This window comes from Triticum urartu, chromosome 5A, assembly GCF_056163025.1.
Source record: "Triticum urartu cultivar PI428250 chromosome 5A, HENAU_Tu73, whole genome shotgun sequence".
Taxonomy (NCBI): Eukaryota; Viridiplantae; Streptophyta; class Magnoliopsida; order Poales; family Poaceae; genus Triticum; species Triticum urartu.
The window spans coordinates 467,697,817-467,713,690 of record NC_141877.1 but is presented as its reverse complement, the minus strand read 5'-3'; positions in this window follow the sequence as shown (position 1 = coordinate 467,713,690).

Below are 15,874 nucleotides of genomic sequence, written 5' to 3'. Positions count from 1 at the left end.
CACCTGGTATTATACCTTTAAAGGTGGTTTTTGTGGGCTTGATCCTTGATGGGTTGATGCCCATTTTGCACACTGTATCCTGGTAAAGCTGGTTCAGGCTGCTGCCTTCGTCCATAAGGACTTGTGTGAGGTGGAATCCGTCAATGATGGGGTCGAGGACCAATGCGGCCGAACCGCTATGACGGATACTGGTAGGGTGGTCCCTGCGATCGAAGGTGATCGGGCAAGAGGACCATGGGTTGAACTTTGGGTCATTTGTATAGACCTTCCTTAGTGCACGTTTCCACTTGGGAATGTGGCTTGTGCGTATCATATTCACCGTTTTCACCTGGGGAGGGGATTGCATCTTTCCTCCTATATTCGGTGATCAGGGCTCTTCGTCGTCGTCGTTTCTTTAAGACCCCTTCCCCTTGTTTTCGGCGTCTGACCTGCCAGCTTGTCTAAAGACCCAGCATTCTCTATTGGTGTGGTTGGCTGGTTTTCCAGGGGTGCCATGAATTTGGCATGGACGGTCGAGTATGCAGTCAAAACTGGACGGGCCTGAATTGTTTTTGTTGAATGGTTTCTTCCGCTGAGCGGACTTGGAGCCGCTAAATCCGGCATTGACTGACGTGTCTTCGACATTACCACCATTTTTGCGGTGCTTGTGTTTGTTGCGCCATGATTTGTCATTGCTATCCTTAGCTTTCGATGTGCCTGGATTGCTTGTTGTATTGTTGCTACGGGCCAACCAGCTATCCTCGCCCATGCAAAAGCGGGTCATGAGTGTTGTGAGAGCTGCCAAGGACTTTGGCTTTTCCTGACCAAGATGTCGGGCAAGCCATTCGTCACGGATGTTATTCTTAAAGGCCGTTAGGGCTTCGGCATTCAGATAGTCAACAATTTGGTTCTTTTTGGTTAGGAACCAGGTCCAAAATTTCCTAGCCGACTCTCCGGGCTGTTGGGTCATGTGACTTAGATCATCAACGTCTGGTGGTCGCACGTAAGTGCCCTGGAAGTTGTCAAGGAATGCGTCTGCCAGGTTCTCCCAACTCCTGATGGAGTTTGCCGGCAAGCTATTCAGCCAATGCCGAGCCGGTCCCTTTAGTTTTAGTGGGACGTACTTGATGGCGTGTAGATTATCTCCGCGGGCCATGTGAATGTGGAGGAAAAAAATCTTCTATCCATAGCGCGGGGTCTGTGGTACCATCGTATGATTCAATATTCACGGGTTTAAACCCCTCTGGGAATTCATGATCCATTACTTCATCAGTGAAGCATAGGGGATGTGCGGCGCCTCTGTGTCGGGCTTCATTGTATTCGGCCCGGCCGGATTTGTTAGTGTATCCGGCGTGACGATCCTTGTCACATGCTAGGGCGCGTCCCCGTGATCCGTAAATCGATCTTGACTGTCCTGCTTTGTTTTCCAATACATCTCACAGGTCCTTCGTGTAGCCCCGGGTCTTAGTGTTTTTATTTGATTGGCGGCGGGGTGCGGTCTGGACTTCAGGCTGGTACGCCGTTTTGTCACGACTGCTGGGTGGCTGATCAGCCGCATCATGTGCTGGTAGTGTGGGCTTTAAAGCCTCCTCCTCGAGTTGAGGTAGCAGCCTGCGCTTTGGGTAGCTTTTGCTAGGGCGTTCGAGTCCGTATTCCTCGACAGCCAGGACCTCGGTCCATCTGTCAGTTAGCAGGTCTTGATCAGCTTGAAGTTGTTGCTGCTTTTTCTTCAGGCTTTTTGCAGTGGCTATGAGCTGGCATTTGAAGCGCTCCTGCTCGATGGGATCCTCAGGCATGATGAATTGTTCGTTGCCAAGGCTCACCTCGTCTTCGGAGAGAGGCATGTAATTATTGTCCTCTGATTGTCCATCAGTTGCCTGTTCTTTAGGGCTAGCTTGCCCATCCTCTTGCACGGCCTGCTCGAAGCCTGGCTGGGCAGGATTATCTTCGTCTTCGGCACCATCTGGATTTGTTATCTCCTGTGCCGGCATCACTATTTTTGCTATGGCGGGGCTTGGAGCGGCGCCGATGACGACGATGTCTAGATTGCTTCCCCAAGGGGTTATCTTCCGTTGCCTCATCGCCATTGTTTTCTTTAGGGGTGTCCACCATATAAATATCATATGATGAGGTGGCGGTCCAGCGTCCTATAGGCGGTGGTTCCTGTTCTTCTCCTGCATCGTCATCCATACCGTCGATGTCTTCGGAGTTGAAGTCAAGCACATCGGTTAAGTCATCGACAGTGGCTATAAAGTGGGTGGTGGGTGGGGGACGAATTTCTTCGTCGTCCGCTCCCCACTCGAGCCGGACATAGTTTGGCCAAGAATCTCCTTACAAGGAAAGAGACCTTAATGAGTTTAGCATGTCACCCAAGGGCGAGTGCTGAAAAATATCCGTGGCGGTGAGCTCCATGACCGGTGCCCAATCTGATTTGATAGGCACGGACGCACGCGGTTCGGATCCTGCAGCCAGGGACGAGTCCGGGGGTCCGATGACGCACTCTCACAGGAGGTGGGATCAGTGTTCGGCTTCGACGCTGATGAGTGTGCGGCCTCCGTGGAGGGGTCCATCCACCCATCCTCGGAAGGCACGATCTGCTCCGGATTGATTCCCGGCGCCGACGCGGGTGCGATCTCCCGAATACTGTCCGACGACAGATCAAAGTCATGTCTGTCGTGACTGTTCGGCGCAACTGTCATGGGCTCGAATCCGTCAAAGATCAAGTCCCCGCGGATGTCAGCAGTATATTTTAAGCTTCCAAACCTGACCTGATGGCCAGGGGCGTGGCTATTGATCTGTTCCAGATGGCCAAGCGAGTTGGCCCATAGTACGAAGCCGCCGAATACAAAGATCTGTCCGGGGAGGAAAACCTCCTCCTGGACCGCCTCGGTGAAGATGATCGAAGGAGCCATCAAGCCTTACAGCGACGACACAGTGGAACTCCCAATGAAAGCACCAATGTCGGTGTCAAAACCGACGGATCTCGGGTAGGGGATCCCAAACTGTGCGTCTAAGGCTAATAGTAACAGGAGGCAGGGGACACGATGTTATACCCAGGTTCGGGCCCTCTCGATGGAGGTAATACCCTACTTCCTGCTTGATTGATCTTGATGATATGAGTATTACAAGAGTTGATCTACCATGAGATCGTAGGGGCTAAACCCTAGAAGCTAGCCTATGATTATGATTGTTGTTGTCCTACGGACTAAACCCTCCGGTTTATATAGACACCGGAGGGGCTAGGGTTTCACAGAGTCGGTTATAGAGAAGGAAATCTACATATCCGAATATCCAAGCTTGCCTTCCACGCAAAGGAGAGTCCCATCCGGACACGGGACAAAGTCTTCAATCTTGTATCTTCATAGTCCAACAGTACGGCCAAAGTATAAAGTCCGGCTGTCCGAGGACCCCTTAATCCTAGACTCTCTCAGCAGGCAGGAGTCAGTCTACTTGTCACGGACGTGATGCCTATATACATGATCATGCCTAGATAATCTCATAATTATTCGCTTTTCTATCAATTGCTCGACAGTAATTTGTTCACCCACCATAATACTTATGCTAACTTGAGAGAAGCCACTAGTGAAACCTATGGCCCTCGGGTCAATCTCTTATCATATAAGCTTTCAATCTACTTTTATTTTCATCTTTACTTTTCCTATCTATATTATAAAATACCAAAATATATTTATCTTATCATATTATCTCTATTAGATCTCACTTTCGCAAGTGGATGTGAAGGGATTGACAACCCCTTTATTGCATTGGTTGCGAGTTCTTGTTTGTTTGTGTAGGTGTGTGGGACTTCTGAGGAGCCTCCTACTGGATTGATACCTTGGTTCTCAAAAACTGAGGGAAATACTTACACTACTATTGCTGCATCACCCTTTCCTCTTCAAGGAAAACCAACGCAAGCTCAAGACGTAGCAAGAAGGATTTCTGGTGCTGTTGCCGGTGAGGTCTTCGCTCAAGTCAAGACAGACCAAGTACCCATCGCAAACTCATCTCCCTCGCATTTACATTATTTTCCATTTGCCTCTCGATTCCCTCTCCCCCACTTCACCCTTGTCGTTTTATTCGCCCTCTCTTTCCCAATCTCCTCTCTCTTTCGCTCGTCTTTTGTTTGCTCATTGTCATGGCTAGTCCTCCTGTCCTCGTTATTACTCCCGAACATGAAATTCTTAATTTTAAGCATAAGGAGGGAGAAAATTTAAAAGATGCTTGGCATAGAATTTGCAATGCTCAAAATATATCTACTAGGAAGCTTTCTACTTCCGTTCTTCTTTGCAATTTTTATGTAGGCATTACTCCTTGGAATAGATGCATTCTTGATACCATTACTAGATGGATTTTTTTGGATAGCCACACCTTTGATGCTTATAATGCTATGTTAGATTTGTTTGGTCCTCCTCCTCTCTTGGTAAATGGTACTATCTTAACTCTAGAACATGTGATGCAAAGGCTTGAGATTATTGAAAATAAAATTGCCACCGTTGAGTTAATTGAAAATTTAGATAAAAAGATTCATAACCAAATTACCCAATATGGATCTAGGGTTGGAGTTACTTTGAAATTTTTTAAAGAGAAAGAACCTATAGTTAATGAAAGAATAGATCTAGATTTTACGAGAATCGGTAAACTTGAGGATATTATTACCAACTTAGGGTCGGCCTTTTCTTCCATGAAAAACACTCCAAATCCTCCGACCAAAACTGCCAAATTTATTTATGTTCCTAAAAATAAGGGTGAATCTTCTAATAAGGTAAATGCTGATCTCAAATCAATAAGTGTTCATCCCAATTGTCTCTCTATCATCAAGGAACCTTTTGCTACAAATGAATTTCTCGAATTCTTGCCTAAGGGCTTAATCATTGCTAAAAAGGGAGAAACCCCTAAAGATTAAAAGTGCTCTATTGAGGAATTGAGTGCCAAAGATGGCACTACTTAGATCTATCTTCGCTTTTATGCCTAGCTAGGGGCGTTAAACGATAGCGCTAGTTGGGAGGCAACCCAATTTTATTTATGTTTTTTGTTTTTGCTCCTGTTTAGTAATAAATTTTGCATCTACCTTTTGTTTAGATGTGTTTTGATGTTTTAATTAGTGTTTGTGCCAAGTAGAACCTATAGGATAACCTATGGTGATAGTTAATTTGATTCTGCTGAAAAACAGAAACTTTGCACGCACGAAAATAATTTTAGTAATTCACAGAAACGTGATTTTGCGTTGATTCTTTTTGCTGTAGATCAATAGACAAATTTCTCAGGACTTCCTATTTTTGTAGGAATTTTAGAGTTCCAGAAGTATTCGAGAGTTACAGATTGCTACAGAATATTCTGTTTTTGACAGATTCTGCTTTTCGTGTGTTGTTTGCTTATTTTGATGCATCTATGGCTAGTATGTAGGGGTATGAACCATAGAGAACTTGGAGTACAGTAGGTTTAAAACCAATATAAATAAATAATGAGTTCATTATAGTACCTTATGTGGTGGTTTTGCTTTCTTGCACTAACGGAGCTTATGAGATTTCCTGTTGAGTTTTGTGTTGTGAAGTTTTCAAGTTTTGGGTAAAGATTTGATGGACTATGGAATAAGGAGTGGCAAGAGCCTAAGCTTGGGGATGCCCATGGCACCCCAAGATATTCAAGAATAGGCAAAAGCCTAAGCTTGGGGATGCCCCGAAAGGCATCCCCTCTTTCGTCTTCATCTATCGGTAACTTTACTTGGAGCTATATTTTTATTCGCCACATGATATGTGTTTTGCTTGGAGCGTCTTGTATGATATTAGTCTTTGCTTTTTAGTTTACCACAATCATCCTTGCTGTAAACACCTTTTGGTAGAAACCCACTTGATTGGAATTTATTAGAATACTCTATGTGCTTCACTTATATCTTTTGAGCTAGATAATTTTTGCTATAGTGCTTCACTTATATCTTTTAGAGCACGGCGGTGGCTTAATTTTGAAGAAACTATTGATCTCTCATGCTTCACTTATATTATTTTGAGAGTCTCTTAGAACAACATGGTATTTGCTATGGTTATAAAATTGGTCCTAGAATGATGGGCATCCAAGTTGGGTATAATAAAAACTATCATAGAAAGTGAATTGGATGCTATGATCAATTTGATGCTTGATAATTGTTTTGAGATATTAGGTTGGTGATATTAGAGTCATGCTAGTTGGGTGATTATGAATTTAAATAATGCTTGTGTTGAAGTTTGTGATTCCCGTAGCATGCACGTATGGTGAACCGCTTTGTGATGAAGTTGGAGCACAATTTTATTTATTGATTGTCTTCCTTATGAGTGGCGGTCGGGGACGAGCGATGGCCTTTTCCTACCGATCTATCCCCCTAGGAGCATGCGCGCAGTACTTTGTTTTTGATGACTTGTAGATTTTTGCAATAAGTACATGAGTTCCTTATGACTAATGTTGAGTCCATGGATTATACGCACTCTCACCCTTCCACCATTGCTAGCCTCTCTTGTGCCGCGCAACTTTCGCCGGTACCATACACCCAGCATATACCTTCCTCAAACAGCCACCATACCTACCTATTATGGCATTTCCATAGCCATTCCGAGATATATTGCCATGCAACTTTCCACCGTTTCGTTTATATGACACGCATCATCATTGTCATATTGCTCTTTGCATGATCATGTAGTTGACATCGTATTTGTGGCAAGGCCACCTTCATAATTTTCATACATGTCACTCTTGATTCATTGCATATCCCGGTACACTACCGGAGGCATTCATATAGAGTCATATCTTGTTTAAGTATTGAGTTGTAATCTTGAGTTGTAAGTAAATAAAAGTGTGATGATCTTCATTATTAGAGCATTGTCCCAGTGAGGAAAGGATGATGGAGACTATGATTCCCCCACAAGTCGGGATGAGACTTCGGACTTTATAAAAAAAGGAAAGGCCAAATAATAAAAAGGAAAAGGCCCAAAAAGAAAAAAAAGAAAAAGAGAAAAAAAGGAAGAAAAGGAAAAAAAAGAGAAAAATGAAATGAGAGAAAAAGAGAGAAGGGACAATGCCACTATCCTTTTTACCACACTTGTGCTTCAAAGTAGCACCATGATCTTCATGATAGAGAGTCTCCTATGTTGTCACTTTCATATACTAGTGGGAATTTTTCATTATAGAACTTGGCTTGTATATTACAATGATGGGCTTCCTCAAAATGCCCTAGGTCTTCGTGAGCAAGTGAGTTGGATGCACACCCACTTAGTTTCTTTCATTGAGCTTTCATACATTTATAGCTCTAGTGCATCCATTGCATGGCAATCCCTACTCACTCACATTGATATCTATTAATGGGCATCTCCATAGCCCATTGATACGCCTAGTTGATGTGAGACTATCTTCTCTTTTTTGTCTTCTCCACAACCACCATTCTATTCCACATATAGTGCTATGTCCATGGCTCACGCTCATGTTTTGCGTGAAAGTTAAAAAAGTTTGAGATTACTAAAGTATGAAACAATTGCTTGGCTTGTCATCGGGATTGTGCATGATTAAATACTTTGTGTGATGAAGATAGAGCAACAGCCAGACTATATGATTTTGTAGGGATAACTTTCTTTAGCCATGTTATTTTGAGAAGACATGATTGCTTTTGATTAGTATGCTTGAACTATTACTATTTCTTATGTCAATATGAACTTTTATTTTGAATCATTTGGATCTGAATATTCATGCCACAATAAATAAAATTACATTGAGAATTATGCTAGGTAGCATTCCACATCAAAAATTCTGTTTTTATCATTTACCTACTCGAGGACGAGCATGAATTAAGCTTGGGGATGCTTGATACGTCTCCAACGTATCTATAATTTTTGATTGTTCCATGCTATTATATTACCCGTTTGGATGTTTATGGGCTTTACTTTACACATTTATATCATTTTTCGGACTAACCTACTAACCGAAGGCCCAGCCCGTATTGCTGTTTTTTTTGCCTATTTCAGTATTTTGAAGAACAGGAATATCAAACGGAGTCCAAACGGAATGAAACCTTCGGGAGCGATCTTTTTGGAACAAACGTGATCTAGAGGATTTGGAGTGGAAGTCAAGAAACAACCGAGGCAGCCACGAGGGTGCCCGGCGCCCCCCCAGGGCTGGGCGCACCCCCCACCCTCGTGGGCCCCTCGGGCGTCCACCGACCTACTTCTTCCTCCTATATATACCCATGTACCCCGAAAACATCACAAGCGACCACGAAAAACTATTTCCACCGCCGTAACCTTCTATATCGGTGAGATCCTATCTTGGAGCCTTCGTCGGCGCTCCACCGGAGGGGGAATCGACCACGGAGGGCTTCTACATCAACACCATAGCCTCTCCGATGAGTTGTGAGTAGTTTACCACAGACCTTCGGGTCCATAGTTATTAGCTAGATGGCTTCTTCTCTCTTTTTAAATCTCAATATAAAGTTCTCCTTGATCTTCTTGGACATCTATTCAATGTAACTCTTTTTGCGGTGTGTTTGTCGAGATCCGATGAATTGTGGGTTTATGATCAAGTTTATCTATGAGAAATATTTGAATCTCCTCTGAATTCTTTTATGTGTGATTAAGTTATCTTTGCAAGTCTCTTCGAATTATCAGTTTGGTTTGGCCTACTAGATTGATCTTTCTTGCAATGGGAGAAGTGCTTAGCTTTGGGTTCAATCTTGCGGTGTCCTTTCCCAGTGACAGCAGGGGCAGCAAGGCACGTATTGTATTGTTACCATCGAGGATAAAAAGATGGGGTTTATATCATATTGCATGAGTTTATCCCTCTACATCATGTCATCTTTCTTAACGCGTTACTCTGTTCTTTATGAACTTAATACTCTAGATGCATGCTGGATAGCAGTCGATGTGTGGAGTAATAGTAGTAGATGCAGGCAGGAGTCGGTCTACTTGTCACGGACGTGATGCCTATATACATGATCATGCCTAGATAATCTCATAATTATTCGCTTTTCTATCAATTGCTCGACAGTAATTTGTTCACCCACCGTAATACTTATGCTATCTTGAGAGAAGCCACTAGTGAAACCTATGGCCCCCGGGTCTATCTCTTATCATATAAGCTTTCAATCTAGTTTTATTTGCATCTTTACTTTTCCTATCTATATTATAAAATACCAAAAATATATTTATCTTATCATATTATCTCTATCAGATCTCACTTTTGCAAGTGGTCGTGAAGGGATTGACAACCCCTTTATTGCGTTGGTTGCGAGTTCTTGTTTGTTTGTGTAGGTGCGTGGGACTTCTGAGGAGCCTCCTACTGGATTGATACCTTGGTTCTCAAAAACTGAGGGAAATACATACGCTACTATTGCTGCATCACCCTTTCCTCTTCAAGGAAAACCAACGCAAGCTCAAGACGTAGCAGGGTCCTGCCGGTTTTGGTATCAGAGCTTGACTACCTGTAGGATTACCAAGCCAAACTGGTCGAAGTAGAGTCTTGAAATGCTTTCGTTATATAAGGGAATAACTCTACGAGTCACCTTCTCTAAGGTGCCTCATTACGGTATAAGGGGCATTTAACTCCTCGCTATTCCGAAACTAGTGCACCATATTATTTAAGCGTGGATTCGTTGCCTACCGAGTGAACCTTCGCCATCTGTTTCACCCCATTCCTCTGGATGTATGCTTTGCGGCTCAGCTCAGGATATGTTTGAATGTCTCACTCCATGAGTTGATCCTGAGTTGCTCGATCTTCGAGAAGATTGATTCTTCTAGAGTTCTCCCTTTCTTCTTATTTCCATGTTGGATGAAGTTCTCAAAGCAAGATGTCGAGATCAAGATGATGCAATGTATCAACATCCTCGAGAAGGGAAATTGGATCTAGAGGATTGTGTTAGCTTTGTGTCCCCTCTGTCTTCTTACCTCACATCTTGAATCTCGAGACGAGATTCTTGTTAGTGGGGGTGAGTTGTCACAACCCTAGCTTAGTCTTGCTTGTCAGCGCATACTCATCCATGCATCAAGTTTAAATTCAAGAAAAGTTGAATTGAGGAAATGCTCAAGCCTTAGGAATCTTTAAAAATGGCCAATTTAAAAATTGCTTCAAATGAACCAAGAAAATGTTCCTGCTAATCTATAAAAATATTGGCAAGAGGTGAAATTCAAACCAATATTTTTGGAATCTCAGAAATATTTATTTTGGGCATTTGAGTTAATCCAGTAATTATTTGCATTGGATTTATATTTATTATATATTAAATATAACTCCAATAATTCTGAAAGTTTGTGAGTGGCTTTGTATAAATTTTAGCAGGCCATCTAATAATTTTCAGAATTTACTAAAATGATTTGGTGTTAAACTAAATCAAAACAGAGGCAAACAAATAGAAAACAGAAAGGAAATAGGGAGAGAGAGAGGGGGGAGAGTTTACCTGGCGGCCTGGCACTGTGCGGCCCATCTGGCCGAAGTGCCAGTCGTCCCTGACCTTTCGCCAGTCCGATCGAGCCGACGTCGTGCGCGCATGCCACGCACCTGCCCGCCAGCGTGATGTCGCGCTTGTTCTCCGTGGTGCCGTCCGGATCGAGTCCTCCTCCTCACTTTTCCCCTCTCCCTCCCCCTCGCTTGCCCGCAGCCATGGCCGAGTGCCACCGTCGATGCCGCTTGCTGCGCACGCGGCCACCACCGTCATTTTGCCTCACCGTCATGACCAGCATATCCGCCGTCCTCTGCCACATCTTCCCGTCGAGCCCCATGAGCTCAAATGGTCTCTGAAACTGCCAACGTCGTCGTCCTCGACCTCAGATGCCGACGATCCCCGCCGCTCGATTTGCCACGTCCAGCGCCTCCCCGAGCCCTCTAAGACAGCCGTCGACCACACTGTGAGCTCCTCTTCTTTTGCCCCCCTCTCCCCGCGCTCATTTAATCGGTGTAGCTGCAATACTCAGCGCAGCCGAAGCTCACCGCCGCCGTCCATGGCGCCACCGTGGTAACCGCGGCTACAACTCGCACTTGAGCACTGTCGCGAGCTCAGCAGGTCCCCACGAACCCAACGCCGCCGCTCGAAGCTCCTGACATGCACCAAAGCACCCACGCCGCTCGGGGCCGAACTCCGGCGCCGCCGCGAGCTCGTTTCTGGTGAGCTCCGGCCATGCCAGCTGTTTCTGCCTGCTGCAACAGATGCGTGCGAGTCTCAGCGTCTCGTAGCTCCAAACCCCGCACCAAACCGTCGCCCGTAGCTCAATCCCGAGCGGACGCCGCCCCGGTTTGAAGTCGCCGCCGGTGAAACTTCAGCGACAGCCGACATGGCGACGTCATTAGCACTAATCCCCCCCTAATCAGCCACGTCACTGCCACTGACAACGGGCCCCACCACTGGTCAAACCCAGTCAGCACTGGATTTGACCGGGTTTGCCCAGTGTGTCACTGATGAAAGGGCCTGTCACGCCCAATATGCGACCCTATCCTAAAGGAACTCGAAGGTCCCACCAAGGATAGAAGCGCATATTGGAGACGCTTTTGCAAGGTGGATATCATTACATTGTACCATTACATAATAGTTGGGGTTACATACAAGAGGCATACAAAGCCACATGAATACAACATCATACATAAGAGCAACATCCGACTACGGATGAAACACAAACAGAAACTCAAACGACATCCACCCTGCTAAGCCAGGCTGCCGACCTGGAACCTATCCCCTGATCGAAGAAGAAGCAGAAGAAGAACTCCAAAACAAGCAAACATCGCTCTCGCATCATGATCATCGCATTACCTATACCTGCAATTGATGTTGTAGTAATCTGTGAGCCACGAGGACTCAACAATCCCATTACCATGGGTATCAAGACTAGCAAAGCTTAATGGGTATGAAAAGGATAAGTGGTGAGGTTGCAGCAGCGGCTAAGCATATATGGTGGCTAATATACTCAAATAAGAGCGAGAAGAGAAGCAAACGGAATGGTCGAGAAGCTAGAATTGATCAAGAAGTGATCCCGAAACTACTTACGTTCATACATAACCCAAACCGTGTTCACTTCCCGGACTTCGCCGAAAAGAGACCATCATGGCTACACACGCGGTTGATGCGTTTGAATTCGAATCTGGTGTCAAGTACTCTACAACCGAACATTAACAAATTCCCATCTTCCACATAACCGTGAGCACGGCTTTCGAAAGTTTATACCCTCCAGGGGTGTCCCAACTTAGCCCATTATAAGCTCTCACGACCAACGAAGGATATTCCTTCTCCCGGGAAGACCCGATCAGTCTCAGAATCCCGGTTACAAGACATTTCGACAATGGTAAAACAAGACCAGCAAGACCACCTGACTGTGCTGACAAATCCCGATAGGAGCTGCACATATCTCGTTCTCAGGGCACAACGGATGAGCAATCCGTACAACTAAAACCAAACCTCAAGTTTCCCTGAGGGGGCGCTGCAAAGGGCTCTAGTTTGGACCAACACTCAGAGGAGCACTAGCCCGGGGGGGTGTTAAAATAAAGATGACCCTTGAGTCTGCAAAACCCAAGGGAAAAAGGCTTAGGTGGCAAATGTTAAAACCAAGGTTGGGCCTTGCTGGAGGAGTTTTATTCAAAGCAAACTGTCAAGGGGTTCCCATACACCCGGCCGCGTAAGGAACGCAAAATCAAGGAACATAACACCGGTATGACGGAAACTAAGACGGCAAGAGTGGAACAAAACACCAGGCATAAGGCCGAGCCTTCCACCCTTTACCAAGTATATAGATGCATTAATTAAATAAGAGATATTGTGATATCCCAACATAATCCTGTTCATCATGGAGCAATCTTCAACTTCACCTGCAACTAACAACGCTATAAGAGGGGCTGAGCAAAGCGGTAACATAGCCAAACAATGGTTTGCAAGTAAGGGTGAAAAGGTTAGAGGATGACATGGCAATTTGTGAGGCTTGATGAACAAGTGATAGGTAGCGCAGCATAGCGATAGAACGAAGCAACTAGCATAGCAATGTTAGTAGTGAGATCCAGGGTAACGGTCATCTTGCCTGAAATCCTACTAGGAATAAGAACGAGTCCATGAAGAAGACGAATGGGCAAAGACGAACGAAGCGTAGACGAACGAATCCTCACGCTCGCAACGAAACAGGAACTATCGAGAAGAAGCACAAACGGAAAGGAGCAAACCACATGGTAAACACACAACACATAAACATGATTTGATGCACAACCAAGCATGAAGCATGACAAGGCTATATGACGCTACTCATGGCAAGATATGATGCATACAAGAGCAACACATCAAAACAAGTTTAAATGAGGCCGGAACAACATATAACAAATCCGGTAAGTCCTCATATGCAAATTTCGAAATTGGTTCAGATCTGAATAAACCTTATGTTCAAGTTGTTAAATAGCAAGTTAAAATGCACCAAGATGATCTACATGAAATTCTAGTCAAGTTGCATATAGAGTTCATTTAGTTCGGAGCTACGGCCTAGAGGATATGAGCGTAACAAGTCAAACATGGCATTGATGCAAAATGCATTCAAACATCAAGCAAACACTCTCAAAACATGAAAGCAACATGATAAGATGAAACTACATGCAAAATCAATCAAGTTTCATATAGAGCATGCTCAAAACAGAGCAACGGTGCAACGCATACACTCCAAACAAGTTATAACAACAAACTACCCAAAACAGCAAGTAGGCACTTTGCTAACATCCAAAAAACATGCTACAGGAACCAAATGAGCATAAACTTGGCATGTACTTCATGTACAGATAACATACTTCAAATATCATTAAAGGTTCAAGTTCACATGCATGAATATTAAACCAATATGATCAATGCAATATGCAACTTTATAACACAACAGCATATGCATGAGCAGAGTTAATATGATGGCAACTTGAGAGCAAGAAAGAGACAAGCTACATCGAGTAAACATAGCAAACAAGGGCATGGCATCAAATTAAACATAACTAGGAGCAAATAACATCAGGGCATCATATACATATGGCTCATGGATTAGTGGGAACCAACATGACAAGATTGAACGTTGAAACAGTTTCAGCAAGTGTAAAACAACATCATTATGATGGCATGTTTGAAAGCATGGATCAGAGGCATATGACATCCAAAATTAGCAACCATGGCATGTTAACAAAGTACTCATATCATACTACACATTCATGTAATTGGAGAATCTCCAGAAGAGGCATGGATCACTCAATCACAAGCTCACAACAATGCATCATGAAGTTAACAGGAATCTGGAACATTATATAAGCATGTTCATGGCAATGAAAACGTATTCTACGGGACATATATGAGGCATCAAAAGGCATTGAATGAGAGAGCGTAACATGGACAACAAAACATGTCAACTAAGCATCTCCAGAATATGCATTGATTTATTGGTAGCATCATGTAAATATGGCAACATGATATGACAGATTCAACAATGACAGAACATTAACAACAAATAGCCCACTTCACAAGCTTGATGCACTCACTACACGGAATATAAAAATACATGGATTGCACACCTGTAAAGATGGCATAAAAATTCTCCTAAAACATGTAGACATCATGCTCATAAGATGCACCCAAAAATGCAACAAAAATGACAAATCAGCAAGTTACAGCAGTTTTCAGCAGTTAACAGCAACATTCAGTTTTGCAATAGGGTTTAAGATATCAAGATGCACCCGAACATGAATGCAAAGCACACCAACGTGTAGAGCATGAAGAGCGGAACATGTGCATATCAAGACCGTCATCATAACATCAACAGGGACAAAGTTGTGGCACTAACAAGATGCACAAATGATGTTAACAATCAGCAGATTCCAGCAGTAAACATCATATAGCACTCTTGCTACGATGATTAGGACATAACGATGGACTCAAACAAGCATTCCACAATGGAACGAAATCAAGAGCATCTCACAGTGAACATTTTGATATATCATATGCATGAACATTTTGATATATCATATGCATGAGTTGGGCACAACAAATCCCCATGTCCCAATCGGCGACAAGAGAAACAAAAATGTGGACCATTTTCATACTATATATCATACGCATCTTCCTTCTGCCTTTTTGCCGAATTAATTAGGATCCACCTCTGTAGTGCGGATACATCAATAGCGATTCTCGCACACAGGTAACCACCACCATGATCAAACTACACCGAGCTAGCATCCTTGTCAATTAATTCTGCAATCTTCTTACCCCATGAATCATCTCTTAGAAAATAGGGAAGATTAATGACCCTATCCCAAAGATGGAGCCGGTCAATATTCACTTCGTTGGGCCTCATGCTCTCTTCAAATTGCGCCAGAATTACTACATGCTTAGTTACGTGCCACAGTGATCCATCCCATATCCAATCACGATCTCTTTGGGCTTGGTACTCTGCCACGAACATGTTCACCCCCATGGAACTGAATTGCAGTCCTCAGGGATTGCCCCATGCTGGCCAAAGAGTGCTAGTAATGGTCTAGATATGAAAAAGATGGCGGTGCAGAACCTTCCCAGCCAGCAGCCACTTAACCGGCACACTCTCATCACGATCATCAATAACCAGGGGTGTAGCCTCCTCATCAATGATCCCTAGTTTCCCGGTGCTTCCTCCAGCCGAGCCTTGGCGTCCGAAGATGAGCCAGCCGTCGCCGGAGTTCCCTTGCCTTGAGCGGACGTAGCCATCCTCTCCCGCATATCACAGTTGCCCCGCCGATGAGAATCGGGCAGGCGCCGTCAAGTTTCACTCAAACCCTAGATCGCCTTGGCCGCTGCCGGAGCATTTAGGTTTTAGGGAAAAACAAAAGACCTTGTTCATTCAGTACCCGTCACTTCCTATCAATAAACCTAGTTGTGACCCTTTTTATTTTTGTGGATATATGTGTACTAGATAGGAAGTTTTTT